Consider the following 14,169-nt stretch of genomic DNA (forward strand, 5'->3'; position numbering starts at 1 on the left):
CAAATGTGATGGACTTCAACAGCCTTATGCACCCTGATTCTTATTGTGCAAATTGCTGCAGGATCAAGACCTTTCAGATCCATCCAATTTCTCTTTGGTGTAACTGTACAGGAAATTGCACCCATATCTCAAAAAGAGAAAGGGTCCCTTGCAGAGGTGAAATGTGCTTACAAAAACCCCAAACAGCTAAAAAATAAGTATACCTTTCCGCAGTAAATTTTATGGACATATGCACAATACGTCCATATCCCTCTCTCTCCTTATATTCACAAGCATATGCAAAAAATACATATAAAAATTCTGTGGCCTAGTGTGCTTTGTGATAACTAGTCTCAAGCTAACAATTGAGGTAGTCATCTAACAAAGTGCTACTGTGTTTCAACTGTACCACTTCCTTACAATCTGCTATTGCAGTAAATTTGGTCTAATGACCTGTCACCCCATATTTACTGCTAAAGTGCCTTGCCTCATAGTTACCTGTCTGTCCCGTGAATTAAAATTGAATAGAAGCACTCTTTATAGCATATTGTAATTTTATCTTTACTGCAACAAAGCTGCAGTGGGACTTCACTGCAGTAAAAGATATTTGATATATAAATTTAGGAATATTTCAGTGAAGTATAAAATTATGTTCTGGCTTTTATATGCTTCTTTAATTGGTTTGCTTTCTGGAGCCAATTGCAGGGCAGTCTGATAAATCAGTCTGTAAACTGTTGTATAGCCACAATCAAAACAAAAAAAAAATCACATTAATTAAATTTCCAAGTGTTTTCCTGGGATGAAATTTTTGTTTTGTGGGGTAGTGTGATGGAGCAGATCGGTCACACAGTGGTATGGCAGGGGTTAATCCTTCCCTCCTAACAGAAGAAACCCCGCCCCTGAGGCTCCGCTGGGTATGCTCCACCTGGAAATCAGATATAAAAGCCTGCAAAGCTGCTCAGTCAGGGCTGACCGCCAGGGAAGAAGGATGCTTAGTGGGGGCTCCAGCCCGGGAGCCCCTTCAGCCCCAGACGGCAGAAACCAGAGAGTCTGAGGCCCAGACCAGAGACCGATTGCCCACAGTTAGTTGACAGGAGTCGGAGTCCCAACAAGTTACCTGCACCAGAGAGCTTGGAGTCCCCGATGACGAATGGACCCTGTCTTCAGGACACATGGTAGGAAGTGGCCCAGGGGGGTGGAGTGAGTGATACCTCATACCTGAAGAAGGTCAGTGTGTTGAGGAAGGATCCCTGCTGACTGGGTGGTGACCATGCTCACTGTTGACAGGGCCCTGGTCTGGGAACTGGTCGAGAGGGAGAGGCTGCGTCCCCCTACCAACTCTGCCACCACCCACCCCCAGGTGGCGGCCTACTTCTTTAATTCTGGCCACTAGGTTGCATAGCCCTGACTTCAAGGGTGCCTTGTATGGACTCTGGCCACTAGGCTGCATTACCCCACCAGAGTAGGGGAATTAGATGGACTCTGGCCCTTGGGCCACGTTGCCCTAGGGGTGCATTGTATGGACTCCGGCCACTAGGCTGCATTATCCCACTAGGGAAGGGGAAGTAGATTGACTCTGGCCCTTGGGTCACACTGTGATAACTACAGAGGGGTTTAGAACGTGGACTTGGGCATAGAGAGGCTGTGTTACCTACCGCCCCCTTGATTTAAGGGGCCGTCAAGGTACTAGCCCCGCGACACATGGTGGAGAATGTGGGCACTGACCAGGGCCTGCTAGAAGGACCCACGCCTACAGGAAGGAGAAGCTCCTGAAATGGCTGCTGGAAAACCAGCAGCAACAAGCTGCCCAGCAACAGCAGGCGGCAACTACAGGCAGCACAGCAACAACAATCACAGCAACAGCTGCTTTGGGAATTGGCCACCCAGCAGCAAGTAAATCAGGACCAAAGCTTCCAACAGATGGCAGCCTTGTTGAGGACAGCTCGAAGTCCCTCACCCACCCAATCCGGAGCGGGGCCTGGGGATGGCCTTGGGCGACCACCGGTGTGTCTTATAAAGACGGGGCCCAGGGATGACCCTGAGGCCTTCTTGGTGACTTCTGAGAGGGTAGCTACTGCCAATCAGTGGCCCCCCAAATACTGGGCCATTATTCTAGCACCATACTTAATGTGATCGGCTCAGGCCGCTTACCGCAATCTTGATCCAAAGAAGGCGCTGCACTATGAGAAGATTAAGGCCACTATCCTAGACTAGACAGGTATCAACCCAGAGACATACGGGCAGAGACTCTGCCAAGAGAAATATTTGCCAGGGGCCAGACCGTGGGCAGTGGCGCAGTGGGTCCGCAGCCTTTGTTGGAGGTAGCTAGAGCCGGAACACTGGACTAGCTGCCAAGTGGCCGAAGCTGTGGCCCTGGAGCAGTTCCTTCTGATCCTGCCCACCAGAGGGAAGGAGTGGGTGCAGTGGCACCGCCCAAAGACCCTCGCGGAGGCCACATCCCTTGCCGAAGACTACAAGGCGGCCGAGCAGGAGAAGCGAGCGATCCCAAGTCAAAGAGCTCAGGAAGGGGGGACTGGCCCCCAGGTGGAGGGTTATGTAAGACAGGAAGGGGAAGCCCTGGGTCATACGCCGGGCAGACGGGGTCTCCGACAACCCCCAGAACATGGGGCCCCTCGGAGGCATGCCTGCCCTGGGCCCAGTAGGAATCATTGAGAGGATCGGGCCTACTACAAACCACTCCACCCATGGAGGGGAGCCAGGACCAGTGCTACAAGTGTGGACAAATAGGACACTTCAGGAGAGAGTGTCCTTACATGGACTGCAATTACGAGCCGGCCCTAGAAGTGGACCGAAGAGCCCGGAGATTGTGATCCTCGTGAGAATAGAGGAAACTCCAACTGTGGCATTGGTGGACTCGGGGTGCAGCCAGACTGTCATCCTCACTGGACTAGTAGAGCACTCCGGCCTCACTGGGGCACCGATATGGCTGCAATGTATACATGGGGATGTGAAATCTTACCCCATCATCTGGGTCTGACTAGCAGCAGCCCAACAGGATGGGTGGTGCCTAGTTGGGGTGGCCCTTAGGTTAGCCTACCCTGTGATTCTGGGGCACGACTGGCTGGGTTTCGTTGACCTTTCTGGGGGTGGAGCGGACGGCCCATGAAGAAGGGGAGAATCTGCCCTGGGAGACATGGATTGTTAGGCCAAACCGAGCCACAGGACCCCATGGAGGGCACATCGGAAGACCCCAAAGTAGCCAATGAAAGCCAAGCCCCAGATGACAGTCCGACAGGAGAAGAGCCGGGATGGCTGCATTATCCCACTAGGGAAGGGGAAGTAGATGGACTCTGGCCCTTGGGCCATACTGTGCTAACTACAGAGGGGTTTAGAACTCAGACTTGCGTGTAGAGAGGCTGTGTTACCTCCCGTTCCCTTGACTTAAGGGGCCATCAAGGTACTGGCCCTGCCACAGGTAGGTATTAATAAAAAAACACATAACCATGATTCAGACAAGTGTTGTGGTTTGTAATGGTCAATCATCCATTTTTAGGTATTCTCCTGTGTGTTTTCTATTACACAAAAACATTAGGTTAAATTAATTCCTGGTTAAAATCCAGTGAAGTCAGCAGATTTGAACCAGCAGTTAATTTGATCCTTTGTATTTTTTCCAGTTTATGCACACATATATATCTTAATGTGGAAAAGTGTCTCTTTTAAGGGTAGCAGGAGTCAGTGTTCTGTTAATATGTGCTTGCTCAGAAAGCAGCATCACTAAGGAATTATTGTGGCCGTATTTTTTTAGTGCACCTACAAACCTACAAAGCTAGAATAAAAGTGCTAAAAATTATACAGATATCAAAAGTATGTCTATACTTCAAAAAAATGACAGTGATTTTCAGAGTCCAGGTCAAATGACTCGGGCTGACATGCTTACAGTAAAAATAGCACTTTAGCTGTCTTTGTTTGGGCTGGAGACTGGGCTCTGAGACACAGTGAGCAGGAAGGGTGTCAGAGCCCAGGCTCCACTCCAACTGGGAATGTCTACACTCAGTGGTGAGCTGGAGCTGGTTCGCACCAGTTCGCGCGAACCGGTTATTAAATTCTGAAGCCGGTTTAGAACCAGTTGTTAAAGGGGTGGGCAAACTGTGGCCTGCAGGCCACACGCGGCCCGCGGGCCCGTCCTTTCCATCACGCCTGAGCTCTCAGCTGGGGAAGCTCCCCTGAGAATTTTTACTCACCCAGCGGCACTCTGGGCCTTCGGCGGCACTTCGGCGGCACTTCGGCGGCGGGTCTTTCACTTGCTCCGAGCCTTTGGCGGCACTTTGGCGGCAGCTCTTTCACTCGCTCTGGGCCTTTGATGGCACTTCGGCGGTGGGTCCTTCACTCACTCTGGGCCTTTGGCAGTACTTCGGTGGCAGGTCCTTCAGTGCTGCCGAAGACCCAGAGCAACTGAAGAACGTGCCGCTGAAGTACTGCCGAAGACCCGGAGCGACTGAAGGAAATGGTTCTTCAGCTTCTGGCAGCTCATCACTGTCTACACTGCTATTTTTAGTCCCATAGCGCAAGCCTGAGTCAGTTGATCCAGGCTCTATGACTCACTGCTACATGATTTTTTTTTTGCAGTGTAGACATTCATAATCCAAATTGTGAGATAGTAAATCTGTCCACAACCACAGTACAGTCAAACAGTGCTGACAGAAAAGCCAGTGGAGCTGTGTAGTCAAGAGTCACTGTCATAAGCAGATGGACTGAGTATTTAGAGGACAAGGAATATGCTCCCATGTGAAAATACCTATTTATCAGACTTTAACAATATTGAGTCTTCAGAAAACACCACGAAGTTGGGCAGCCTAGGCAAATGACAAGGAAATCAGGAGGAAAGGGAGAATGTAAGGGGTGAGGGGAAGTATAGACAATACTCTTGAAATGAGAATGAAGACTAATTGAACAGACAATGCAGCTAAGGTACAGGAAAAAAAGAAACGACAAACCAGGAGAACAAGAGAAAAGGAAAATATATTATTTTTCTGCCACTGAATAGACAGGTTTGTTACCAGGATAAAGTATGCAAAAGAAACAGATTGTACCTGTATTCTAGGAGTGGTTTAGTAACAAGTGCTACGTGAAGCGCATTCTAGTGTGAATTCAGCCTATGTTGCTGGATACTTCACCTCTGAGAGAACAAATTATAAAAAGCCTTTCAAGGCCATGTCTTACCTTTTCTTATTATTAAAATGCATTGTGTGCAGAGAAGTGGCTTACCAGCTGTGCAGCATGTAAAGCTCTTAGTCTTTTCCTCCTTTGGGACTGACCTTTTGACTGCAGAACTTCCAGTGGCATGCATAAGCCAACTGTATGCTCTCTGCTGCATTGGTCTGTAGGTAACCGGTAACAGTCCTGATAAGGTGGCAGTCTGTGCTAGGCAAGTGTGGAGCACACACAAAAGAACCCAGGCAGATAGAGAAATTAAATATTAAAATAAAATATTAACCAGTTATACCTTAAAATCTTTAGTTTTTTGTATATGTAGTCAGTGCATTATTGTTTATGTTAATGTTAAGGAACTATAGTGAAAACGCCTCATATTTCAATTTAGCAATTAGGAAAAAAAAAATATTTACAGGCTTAGAAAAAGGCATGGGCTCAGAAACAGTTCCAAGGTAGTGAGGAGTAGACTAAAAGGAACAAACTAGAATTTATTGCCAACTTGCGACACTAATGAACTTGAGCAAATATTTTCTGATGTTAATGGTCTGTGTAAGAATACCTATTTCATTAACCACTGAAGTGTTTGTAAAAGTAAATCATTGTTTCACAGGCAATTTTCTTTTACAATTTGTCCCAAAAGAGAGAAATCTGAGTAAGAGTTACAAATAACTTTGTCATGCCAAGAAGAAGTGGTGAGAAGGAGCAATGCTCAGACTGCCTGGGTTGTGGTTCGATCAGATAAGCGTCAGAAAAGATTCTCACGGACCTACAAGAGTGCAAAGAAATCTTCCAGGAGGCCTTTAGCACTTCAATGCTCAAAAATTCCATCCAAATAGTGGATGGAAAATTCAGCAGAGTCCTGGCTTACAGAGGGTCTGGGCCAACAGTAGTTGAACCCACAATTGCATCTGAGGGGCGCTTGAATTCAGGACAAAGCTGAACCAGGCGGTGCAGGTGGAGGCCTAGTCTGGCCCCAGTTCCCCTTCTGTTTGAATTTAGCATGTTACTGTGTTGCGTTATGTTATGAGAGATCATTGGATATACTTCATGATGCAATGCACACTGGCATGCTAAATATAAACACAACAGACAGCGTGGGGCAGGCCTAATGCTGAGGCCGCAGTGCTAAGTTCTGGTATCATCAGCACAATTTGAAGGGTGGCAGCACTTTCAACCTCTTTATCTGAACAGAGAAAAAACCATTCCCCTGAGCCTTGGCAATGGTATCAGTGGATAAATACATTATGAGCTTGCTCTGTCCTGATCATCGACAGAGCCCTTTCTTTTATGCTTTCGCTGGAGGCCTTTGCCTCCCTAGCCTGACACTGAACAGATTTTACTCCAAGCATCAGAGCAAGGGAGCATGAGAAAGATAGAAAAGATTATGGATTATAGAGTTAGTCAGTCAATAACTAGATTAAATTACACTTGTTTGACACGGTAATTGAGGAGTGAGAAGTCAGTGCTGGGAATGATCAGATTTACAATGAGCCAGAATACAGCAAAAGAGCTGATTAACTCAGACTAAAGCTGAACAGCCTGTGCACACAAGACCATTTAGTCTTGGGCTTGATGGATAAGAAAGACAGTGAGATGGTCACAGAAGAAAGGGTTCATCAGGAGCATCTGCACTCACAGCATCAATCCACAGAACTGCAGGTGTTTCTGAAAGACAGAGGGCAACTCTGAATCAGAGCCCCATCTCTTGTGAAGTGTCTTAGATCAGCAGTGAGTGCAAAGTCATCAAGGGTGAATAGGCTTTCTCTCATATCATCTACTGGGTCAGCCTAGTGTGGCAGCTCTTATGTTCTTTAGATAAACTGAATACATTTTTAAATAAATTATTTTGCATCATTTGCATCAAATTATTTTGCCCTCATCAGGGACCAGGTGAGAATCCAGGTGGTCAAAAAGGAAGAGAACACAGTGACTGAAGTAAGAAATAACCAGGTCCTGGACAAAGGTTTTCACAGCAAAATGGATGCATGACAGCTGTCTTCTTGACTGACACCAGGGACCAAACTGGAAACCTCTAAAGTGAAATGTATAAATATTTACAGCTTGAGATAAAAAGCCAGGCTTTATTGATGAGGATTTGTGGAGTGGATCTGGCACAGAGGGGACACAACACATACTGACCGGTGAGTTACAGATGGATTCTATAAACGTTTTGTAGGAAAATCCAGCACACTTTAGGAGCAGCAACAATATGAAGGGGGAGTAGGGGAAAGAGGATTTGTTGTAACCTATCTGAACAAAGCAAAAATCACATGATGTTTCCACTAAATGATCACCAAAAACCTGTGGGCAAGTGTTAGTAACTCAAAGATAGGTTATGCTAATAGCAGCACTGATGACAATGCTGATAATAAGAATGGAACTTAACAGACATGGTATAATAATAAGTGAAACTGTTTTTGATATTGGAATGACTGTTCTGACTAGACTGGACATACACAACAAATAATATCCAGATTCAGGCATTTGTCAAGTCCAAAGGGCTTTACCCTCAGCAAATCATTTAAATTTCATTCCCTGAGCCTGTTCATTAGTCACACAGCAGGGATATCACAACACAGAAAAATAGGAGCAAGTATAACTTCATGACATTACATCCAAAGTAAGACGATGGGGTCTAATTCTCACTACCTTGCACCTAGTTTAGTTATCTACATTTGAACAGAATGGGTGTCAAATGCTGACATACTAATTTTCTTTTCATGGTCATTCCTTTTACCAATCTATTCCACCCTAAACCCCAGCAGGAAGATGTCTATAATGCAACCTTCATCCTTGAAGAGTGAGTGTGTATCAGGGAGAGTTGCCACTGTAATTAATTCAAGTCGTTTTTAGGAGCTTTGTGTTTAATAATCTCTTGCTGCAGAAGTGTGCAGGCATGACACAGATAATGGGTGGTAATCTGTCCACCTTTCTTCTTATCACTCTGATACCTTACTCTGGAGCAGAAGAACTTTTAAAAAATGACTATTTTAGTCCCTGAACCAAGTATCCTAGACAGATGCTACATGTAGGTAGGTACAAGTAGTTTTTTGTTCTTGAAATACATTTCTACAATGACAGAATTAAATCTTACTGAATGTCTTTTATGCCCCTCAGAGACAGGGCCATTCTTATAGTGAATGTCTAGGATTGGGGTACCTTATTGTTTTTCTACCAGTATTTGTATAATAGTAGCACCTGGAGGCCTAACAGTGATCACGGCCCCATTGTGCTAAGCACTACACAAATACATAGTAAGAAACACTTGCTGCCCCAAAGAGCTCTGGAGAAGCTTGTACTTCTACTACCTCTGCTGTCCTACTTCTCTGCATAAACAAAGTAATTAATTCTCCTGTTTGAAAGCTTGTCTCTTTTACCAACAGAAGTTGGTTCAATAAAAGATATTTCCTCATGCTCCTTGTCTCTCCTGATCTGTCAGTCAGGCAACTTCCATGAAAACTAACTTCATTTAAGGGCGGGCGGGGAAGAGAAAGCCAGCAATGAAAAAAACCTTACAGAAATGTATGCAAACAGTTTATTCCCCATAATGAGATGCCATTGACACAATTTTTCCCAATTAAAACTCTGCCATTTCTGAAAATTAAGAGTGTGGCTATCCCTTTTTTCTAGGCAATAAAGATTCCAGCAGAAACAGCTTTATGTCATACCTGTAAATATGAGAATTGAATAAGACTTGTGGAACAGGATTGTCCTCATTGAGAACATGGCACAAGTGACAGAAATATCCAGTGGCCAGGTGATAAATGATAAAGTGACTAAAACGTTTTTATAGTTTAAAACATATTTTTGGTACGTCTGTCTTTTTCTTTGATCTGCTTTGGAGAGCACATCTCTGAAACTGCAGCAGTGTGAGATGATCTCTTGCTATGTCTGTCGAGCTGAATGCCACTGATGCTTACCACTTAACCTCAAGGTTAGCTATTGATGAACACATCACTTGCTTTGGGTGACCTCTTTGTGTCATCTTCTGTCAATGTAGCTCTACTTCCTAGCTTTAAAACACCACAAAATATGAAAAACAATTAAATGTTCACACCAGTGGAAGCCTTTACATGATGTTTGCAGTGTGTTTATGTACAGTTATAACAGCCTCAATTTTCCTGCGACTCATGAAAACCAGTGTTTGTCACAATCAAAATTAACACACCCAGGGCCAGCTTCTAACTTGCCTTTGTGAGATGCACATGGAAGGATAAAGGAAGGAGCTTCTCCACTGTTGTGGGCCCCATGGAAACCCTGGGGTGTGGACTACTTCCCCAGGGTTCCCCATAGGGTAAGGGAGAAATGGACCAGACGTAGGATGGTGTAGCTTTGTACACTCCCTATGCACATAGGGAGGTTGAGGAAGGACCCGTTCCTCTCAGAGGCAGAATCTCAACTCAAACACAGGTTTCAGAGTAACAGCCATGTTAGTCTGTATTCGCAAAAAGAAAAGGAGTTCTTGTGGCACCTTAGACTAACCAATTTATTTGAGCATAAGCTTTCATGAGCTACAGCTCACTTCATCGGATGCATACTGTGGAAAGTGTAGAAGATCTTTTTATATACACACAAAGCATGAAAAAATACCTCCTCCCACCCCACTCTCCTGCTGGTAATAGCTTATCTAAAGTGACCACTCTCCTTACAATGTGTATGATAATCAAGGTGGGCCATTTGCAGCACAAATCCAGGGTTTAACAAGAACGTCTGGGGGAGGAGGGGGGAGAGTAGGAAAAAACAAGGGGAAATAGGTTACCTTGCATAATGACTTAGCCACTCCCAGTCTCTATTCAAGCCTAAGTTAATTGTATCCAATTTGCAAATGAATTCCAATTCAACAGTTTCTCGCTGGAGTCTGGATTTGAAGTTTTTCTGTTGTAATATCGCAACTTTCATGTCTGTAATCGCGTGACCAGAGAGATTGAAGTGTTCTCCAACTGGTTTATGAATGTTATAATTCTTGACATTTGATTTGCGTCCATTTATTCTTTTATGTAGAGACTGTCCAGTTTGACCAATGTACATGGCAGAGGGGCATTGCTGGCACATGATGGCATATATCACATTGGTAGATGTGCAGGTGAACGAACCTCTGATAGTGTGGCTGATGTTATTAGGCCCTGTGATGGTGTCCCCTGAATAGATATGTGAGCACAGTTGGCAACGGGCTTTGTTGCAAGGATAGGTTCCTGGGTTAGTGGTTCTGTTGTGTGGTATGTGGTTGCTGGTGAGTATTGGCTTCAGGTTGGGGGGCTGTCTGTAGGCAAGGACTGGCCTGTCTCCCAAGATTTGTGAGAGTGTTGGGTCATCCTTCAGGATAGGTTGTAGATCCTTAATAATGCGTTGGAGGGGTTTTAGTTGGGGGCTGAAGGTGACGGCTAGTGGCGTTCTGTTATTTTCTTTGTTAGGCCTGTCCTGTAGTAGGTGACTTCTGGGAACTCTTCTGGCTCTATCAATCTGATTCTTCACTTCCGCAGGTGGGTATTGTAGTTGTAAGAATGCTTGATAGAGATCTTGTAGGTGTTTGTCTCTGTCTGAGGGGTTGGAGCAAATGTGGTTGTATCGCAGAGCTTGGCTGTAGACGATGGATCGTGTGGTGTGGTCAGGGTGAAAGCTGGAGGCATGTAGGTAGGAATAGCGGTCAGTAGGTTTCTCGTATAGGGTGGTGTTTATGTGACCATCGTTTATTAGCACTGTAGTGTCCAGGAAGTGGATCTCTTGTGTGGACTGGTCCAGGCTGAGGTTGATGGTGGGATGGAAATTTTTGAAATCATGGTGGAATTCCTCAAGGGCTTTTTTTCCGTGAGTCCAGATGATGAAGATGTCATCAATATAGCGCAAGTAGAGTAGGGGCGTTAGGGGATGAGAGCTGAGGAAGCGTTGTTCTAAGTCAGCCATAAAAATGTTGGCATACTGTGGGGCCACGCAGGTACCCATAGCAGTGCCGCTGATCTGAAGGTATACATTGTCCCCAAATGTAAAATAGTTATGGGTAAGGACAAAGTCACAAAGTTCAGCCACCGTGACATTATCGGGGATAGTGTTCTTGACGGCTTGTAGTCCATCTTTGTGTGGAATGTTGGTGTAGAGAGCTTCTACATCCATAGTGGCCAGGATGGTGTTATCAGGAAGATCACCGATGGATTGTAGTTTCCTCAGGAAGTCAGGTGTCTCGAAGGTAGCTGGGAGTGCTTGTAGCGTAGGGCCTGAGGAGGGAGTCTACATAGCCAGACAATCCTGCTGTCAGGGTGCCAATGCCTGAGATGATGGGGTGCCCAGGATTTCCAAGTTTATGGATCTTGGGTAGTAGATAGAATATCCCAGGTCAGGGCTCCAGGGGTGTGTCTGTGCAGATTTGATCTTGTGCTTTTTCAAGGAGTTTCTTGAGCAAATGCTGTAGTTTCTTTTGGTAACTCTCAGTGGGATCAGAGGGTAATGGCTTGTAGAAAGTGGTGTTGGAGAGCTGCCGAGCAGCCTCTTGTTCATATTCCTACCTATTCATGATGACAACAGCACCTCCTTTGTCAACCTTTTTGATTATGACATCAGAGTTGTTTCTGAGGCTGGCTGTGGATGGCATTCTGTGGATGGCATTGTGTTCCGCACGGCTGAGGTTATGGGGCAAGTGATGCTGCTTTTCCACAATTTCAGCCCGTGCACGTCGGCAGAAGCACTCTATGTAGAAGTCCAGTCTGCTGTTTCGACCTTCAGGAGGAGTCCACCTAGAATCCTTCTTTTTATAGTGTTGGTAGGGAGGTCTCTGTGGATTAGTATGTTGTTCAGAGGTATGTTGGAAATATTCCTTGAGTCGGAGGCGTCGAAAATAGGATTCTAGGTCACCACAGAACTGTATCATGTTCGTGGGGGTGGAGGGGCAGAAGGAGAGGCCCCGAGATAGGACAGCTGCTTCTGCTGGGCTGAGAGTATAGTTGGATAGGTTAACAATATTGCTGGGTGGGTTGAGGGAACCATTGCTGTGGCCCCTTGTGGCATGTAGTAGTTTAGAAAGTTTAGTGTCCTTTTTCTTTTGTAGGGAAGCAAAGTGTGTGTTGTAAATGGCTTGTCTAGTTTTAGTAAAGTCCAGCCACGAGGAAGTTTGTGTGGAAGGTTGTTTTTTTATGAGAGTATCCATTTTTGAGAGCCAATGCCTTAATAGATTACTATTATGGGACAGGTGGAGTTTTTAGGAAAGATACAGGGAAATATTTTGAAAAAAATGTTATTTGAAGAAATTTTCTTCTCTGGTATCTAAGATCTTTAGAGAACCATATGCATTAAAACTTCACAAAAATCCTTCTGTGCTTTACAACTCTAGTCTACTATGAAACAAAAAACAAACAAACAAAAAAACCATGGAAACCGTAACTCTGAAGCCACCTTAAATGAAAAACCATTTTATTTAACTTTGTTGCGCCATCCATGCAGAAGTCATAAAAGGTCAGGACAGGGTTGTCTGGAAAACTGATGCAAAAAAATTAGACTAAGGACCTTAATGGTAGTCTTTTAATATATGCTTAGCATCAGCCTAACTCTGGTCCCACTGAAGTTAATGGCAACTGAAGACTTCTGAAAATCCTACTTTACATGCATTGATCCTTCCTTCTGTCAGTTCACGCCCCTTAATACACAATAGATCAAATGCATCTATGGTAAAAATCAATGGATGCATTTGATTATTCTATTATGGCTTTTGGCGCAGGAGTAGAACAACATGGTGTAAATAGTACAGCAATGCACGTGGTATTTATTGCTGTGCAGTCATAACATAATCTTATCTTTACTGATGGAATTATCAAAAGGCAGTTTAAAAGAGAAAAGAAGTCTGAAACAATTTCATACGCTATCTATGTTTTGAAATGTATTTGACAAGCGTATCTGTTTGACCAAGTAAAATTAAATATTTATGCATTCGCAATGCTTCTTATAACCCGGTAATCAACATGTGGAATGGATTTATGCCACACTGACATTCAAGGCCACAGCCTTGCGTTTTCATGCATTTAAGTTAACCACTGAATCATGGAATACAATTTGATTTCACTGGGGTTGTCTCATCAGAACAAAATGAATAACAGTGGAATTAGAACTGTTGACAAATTAGTTCAATGCTCCTTTTTTTTTTGTGCTGCTCCAACTTGAGCTGTCAAGACACTGTTGCTTATTCTCTCAGATGTTGTTGCAAGGATCTTATACAGAGTGGAAAGAACCAAAGAAGCTTTCAAATCATATTTGAATAGTTAAGCAAAATCTTAACTATTTTGGAGGGAAAGAGAGAAAGAGAGAAAGAGAAAGAAAGAACTTTTAAAAATAAAATGTGCAGATTAGCCTGAACCAGAAATACAGACCACCACACCAGCACAATTTGAAGCACACTATCAAATCTGAATTCAGAGCCAAACTTCAGGGAAACCACTTTTTATATTTGGTTTGGATCCCAAACATCAGAAAGTCAGGGGTCTTGTTTGTGCTTCATTTCACGAGTGTGAAGCTCCACCTGGACCATGCTCCTTGCTCTGAAAGGCATTTCCAACGACCAAGTGTCTCCACAAGCCGGGCCCCAAATCTCGTTTCTAGTTCAATAAAAGTTGAGACCCAAACTTCCATGATCTTCAGCTATCCCAAACCCCTTTTCATACTTCAGTTCAACCTACAATCTCCCCAACTCCTCCCATCCTCAGTCCAAACATATGGTCTTCCACATTCCCCAAATCCCCCCTAGCTCTAGCTGCCCTAACTGCATCTGCTACCGTAACCTTAAATCCTCTGGATACCAGTCCCCCAAGCCCTGCAAGTCCCCTCCCCAAGCCTCAGTTCTGTAAAACCATCCACCACACAGTCTCCTGCCTCCATCTAACCTCCTGGCCTCCAGCTCTTCAAAAAACCCATGTTCTTGGTCCCCATTCTGGTGCCTACTAGTGCCATGAAAGAACTGGATGACTGAGACCTTCCTTATGGCTACTTCCTGACTATGGGAAATGTAAAGGAGTACTTATGGCACCTTAGACTAACCAATTT

Source organism: Lepidochelys olivacea (assembly GCF_965140295.1).
Source record: "Lepidochelys olivacea isolate rLepOli2 genome assembly, chromosome: 2".
NCBI lineage: Eukaryota > Metazoa > Chordata > Testudines > Cheloniidae > Lepidochelys > Lepidochelys olivacea.